We start from the raw sequence: 5,436 nt of genomic DNA, 5'->3' as shown, positions 1-5,436 counted from the left end.
AGCAATAAATATCAAGTATCAAGAATTCCTCAAGCACTTGAGCTAACTTCAAAGGAAGTCTTCTCCATTATAGCATGCTTCTCTCTCATGATGGACAAGTAGAGAAGTTTTCAATCAAGAAAGATGGTACATTTTTCTATCTATATGCATTTCATTTCATTGTTCAAGGTGAGGTTTCATTAAACATTAATTAATTGAAGATCTTAAAAAGGCATTCAAAGTGTTGACCAACTGAATAATTCGAAGGGGGGTAAATCAATTATTCACGAAAAAAAAATCTTAAATTTTTACTAGTTTGGTGAATACTTATAAAGAAATTAGAAACTTATAACATACATAAACATATATAAGAACACAACCATCAACACAATGAACAACAAAATTTACGAGGAAATCCAAGATGGTAAAAATCATAAAGAAGAGCTAATTCTCATGAAATGAAAACTAGTTAAGGTGATATTAGTTAAGATGATTTTTACAAATGGCTTACACAAATTTGCTCATTATTGTTTGACTCATTGTAGATAAATCTAGACATGGCTTAAAAGCTTTAGGTTACAAAAATGTATTAGACAATAAGCTTTTAATCTTTCTAGCATATCAGTGTTAGTACCATTTAAGCTTTAGACATGATATCTTTAGTGTGGGGATGTGACCTTTGCACTTAATTATGTTTAGTAGAAGATTAATAAACATAAATACTTTTTAATTTATTTGCACCTAGGCATATCCTCACACAATTTGTACATATATATTAGGCATGTTTTCTACCTACATGTGCATCTACGAAATGTCCTCAATGAAAGTTAGGATTGTACTTCATATATGATGTGTCTTTGGGAAAAAAATTGAATAATATTATTAAAAAATTAGAAGAAAGATCTAATAAGTCCAAATTGTCCCCAATAAAGTTATGTTGTAAGCCAATAAGCCCAAATTGCATTGTACGGCTAGTAGATCAAATCTAGTAAAAAATGGTAAATGTGAAAGATCACCATATGAATGGTGTTCTTGAGTCATTTAAGGTATGGTGGATGTGAAATTGATGTAATGGTGTCCATTAAAAGGTTATACTACTAAAATATCAAAAATTGTAAAGTTGTTTAACAAATTTGTCAACACTTGTAAAACAAGTGCTAACTTGTTGTTATAGTTTATTGTATTTGTATTAATATTTATTTATAAAAAATTATTTTTATTATATTAAATTTAATATGAATTAAATATTATCATAATAATAAATATTTATATTATTTGTGGACATGTAAAAGAACACACAATTGTTTCTTTGTTAGGAAATTATTGTGGAAAGTGAAATGCAACTAGAATTATAAATTTATAAATAAAATAGTTTAAAAAATCAAAACTTATTATAAGTATGCACAACATAGTTAGATATTATTGTGTAAAAACTATAGTATGTCTCATTTTTCAATTGTATGACATCATAAAAATAAGTATTAAAATCTTACTAAATTTTATAAATTATATCAAATAAATTGTGAGGACTTTGAAAATAATGCAAATCATTTCCTTTGTAAATTTAATTGAAAATTTTAAAATATTTTTTTAATATTTTATCACTAAACAATTAATATATTAGATAGCTTTTTCTATTAATTAATAATCTAACTTTATTAATCTTATCACTGATAACCTAGCCTGGACCTAAATTGATCATTTGTTATTGATCAATTTAGTTGGTCATCTATTAAAACTCTATGTTGTGAAAAATGTAATTGAATTATACTTAGTTGTCTTGGTGTTATTATATATCATTAAATATAATTACATAAATCATTCTATAATAAATTTGAATTCAATATTTAGTATGAAAAAGCAATAAACATGTTATCATATATTTAGCTTCAATTTATAAAAATAAATGTTATCTTAGAGATTTGTCTCCCACCTTTTTGATGCATTTGGAAGATGGATATGGAAACACATCTTTCAATATAGGGATATCTCCATCACACACATGCTTCCTTTTTCTGTAACCTTTAGCTTGTTGGATATAATTGTCGAATTGTGTGTTGTCTTTGATTTTACACAAATGTCATATCAGTTGACAGTCTGTGCTTACCAAGCTCACTTGGTCAGCAAGATAGTTTCTCTTGTCTACCGAGCATTTATGGAGATTACTCTGTGAAGACAGTGTCTACTGAGTTCACTCGAGCGTCGAAGAAGATTATGGCAAAAAGCAGTGTTAATCGAGCTCTCATGGTTAACAAAGGAAAGTTGGTCAGAGTTAGTGTTCACTGAGTTCACTTGGTTGCCAAAGGATTTTACAAGTTCGCAATGTTAACCAAGCGTTTTTTGGTCAACACAAGAAATCATCTCAGGATCAGTGTTTACCGAGCTAGGTCGGCTATCAAAGGATTTTGTTGATTTGGGTTATGAAGTTTAATTATTTCAATTATTGATTTTAGCCGATTGTGATAATGTTTATTGGTCATTGTAATTTATAATTGAGCCAACTTGATAATCTAGATGGTATAAATGAAAGGTCAAATTGAGATTCTAATGTATGAGTGATTATGCAAATGTATTGATTGATTAAGAAGGAAAGTGTGAGAAAACTTGAAGGATAGTCAGATATCTTGTGGAGCAGCAAAGTAACATTCAATCAAGAAGGATCTAATATCAAGTAGAACAGAGATCTGTTATCAACAATTTAGTTGCATCTCAATTAGGTCATTTCATTGTTACTTTCTTACCATTGTAGCAGTGATTCCAAAATCTCTTAACAGAGTTGGTTTAACAGCCAGTTGTAAATCCTCTAACAAGGTGACAGTTCCATTGAATTGTTTTAAAACCTCTTGCAAGGCCACTCCTAATAGGGTGATTAAATCCTCTAACAAGGTCACACCTACCAATGTGTTTTGTAACCTTTAACCAGGTTGGCTCCTAATAGGGCTCACTTCAGAAGAGTGAAAATCAGTAACTAGTTACATTGGTGGTTTTTCCCATATTGGGTTTCTACGTTAAATCTTGGTGTCTTATGTGTTCATGTTATTTCTTTTATGCTTGCAAGTTAATCACTGTGAATGTTTAAGTTTAGTTAAAAGTATAACATACACTGCATTTACTGAGTTATAGCATTTTCAGTATGTTTACCGAGTGACAGCAATAAGTAGTTTTGTTGACATCTAAGGGATCTGTGGAATTTTTTTCGGTAATTGATTCCCCCCCCCCCCACTCCTCTCAGTTACTCCATCTACATTTCCAACATAGGCATCTCTAAAGTCTCTTGATTAGAAAATGATATCTCTCACCAAAAGACTTGGAGAAATGTGTGTTAAAAGATGAAATAGGAAGACAAATTAATTAATTAAGCAATGCATAATGTTTCATGTTGATATTTTAGATTGCACAGAAAGTTATGATAAGTTATAGTAATAAGATCTACAAATAGTATGAACTCTGTAGATAGACATGATCAATTTTATGATTGATTTCTTGTGGTGTACTACTTTAAAAATAAACCTAAATAATAATCCATAGAATATTTTGGAAAATTAAGGAGTGACAGAGTTCCTCAGCAAATGATGGGTGGGGACACACACTTATGTTTTTTATGTATTAAGTAGCAGCCAGAGAAGGGGGTCTGACCTTGGGTTACAATAGGCTAGAGTAGTGATTCAACAATAGTTCATCCTATTTCTTTTCTAAACATAAAAAACAAACCATCTTCACAAGAAAGATCGAAGACCTTCCTACTAACAGTATTTAAAAAATTAAGCATAGTATCTAACTAACTAAACCAAAAAACATAGTAGCAGCTCATACTATGGTTGTTGCTATATTTTTGACAGTGTTTCAAATTATACATATTAGCCGAGCTCTAGGCACAGAGTTTATAAAATACCAAATCACTTCAAAAAAAAATTTCTTAAAAGCACAAGAGCTAGCTCCCCTCTTTGTCTCCTGGGTCATTCTTTACAACCTTGTCTTCCTCCTCCTTCATGGGTTTGTCCAACAGGGTTTTAAATCAGTCATCTACTAGGAAGCTGTAGAGAGAGTGAGTGGCTTCACTCTCTTTTCCCATGTCCTTCTCCTCATTATTGACATGTAGAAGATACAAAGTAGTGGCCATCAAATGCATTACCTTAGTGGTGTACTCAACAACGGTCTCAAATTTCCTATAGAGGGTCTCTTGGTTATCCACAAGTTCATGTAGGAATTTCTCTAGCCTATCCAACTTTTCTTTACTTCTATCTTGCTCACAAGGGGTCCCTCCACCTTCCCCCACCCCTCTCTACATTCATCGTAGGGGAAGTGATATCACCACCCAAGCTCTTGTCTGGGGATAGGTTACCTTCAAGGGTATCAAGGATATGGGATGGGTTAGGGTTATCCTTACTCTCTGAGCTAGGGTGCATCATTTTCATTTTTCTCTTCCTGGTAGGTTTGGTCTCTATCTTTGTGGATTTAGAGCTCACATCCTTTTTGGGTGGGGTTCTAGATTTTTCCATTTTTACCCTCTTGCTTGATCTCCTAGTGACTTTATTGCTTCTGCTAGTATCACTATCCAAGTCAATAACACTAGTATCCTTCCTGATATTAGGGGAACTTTTGATAGATTTTTTCAAGGCAAACCTAGGGCTCGGGTTGTTGGAAACTTGAGGGGTAGAAATGGCTAGAGGGTTCACAATCAAGGGTGGGTTGAGGGTTTGGTAGAATTTCTAGATCTTGAACATAAAGGTCTAGTGAAGAATGTAAAAATGTCTCTGGCATTCTTCCCTCTTCTTCTGAACATTAAAAACACTATCTTCCATAGAATGCAAAATGAGTTGTGGGAAGGAGATTAAATCATGGTTTTTGAAATGGTTTAAAATGGCTAAGTGGTAATAGTAAATAACCTAAAAATGATCCTCGAGCATGATTTATCACATGATGGTGTAGCAAATAACATCTTAGGGCTTAGAAAGATCATCTCTGGAAAAGCCACCACGAATGTGCACTGGTTCCTCCTTAGAGTAGAAGAATTTCTGCATACTCACCTCATCTGAAACTCTGGGTTTCTTATGCCAACTCTTTCCTTCAAGAGATATGCCACCCAAATTCACAATGAATTCCTCTGTGATCTCAAAAGAAATCCCATTAAAAGTCACCATTATGTTAGCCTAGGAGTCCACAAATTTCATGGACACATGCTCGTCAAACCCTTCATTACAATCCATGAAGTGCAAAAGGCCTCCTTCCCTCAAATAAATTCACACTACTTCATTGTCCTTGATGTAGTCCTCAATCTCATTTGTCTCAATGTGGTTAGAGCTAGCACCAATGGCTTCTTCCCCAATCTCAATCACAACATGCTCTATATCCACCAACATATCCAAGTGTTGCAAGTTGGAGATTGAATAAGAGATATTTTTGAGACTTTATCATTGTGAATGACCTTATTGTGATAATCAACCACCATATTATGAT

This window comes from Cupressus sempervirens, chromosome 5 (assembly GCF_028749045.1).
Source record: "Cupressus sempervirens isolate cs-2001-9-10 chromosome 5, ASM2874904v1, whole genome shotgun sequence".
Classification (NCBI taxonomy): Eukaryota; Viridiplantae; Streptophyta; class Pinopsida; order Cupressales; family Cupressaceae; genus Cupressus; species Cupressus sempervirens.
This window is presented reverse-complemented; position numbering follows the sequence as displayed.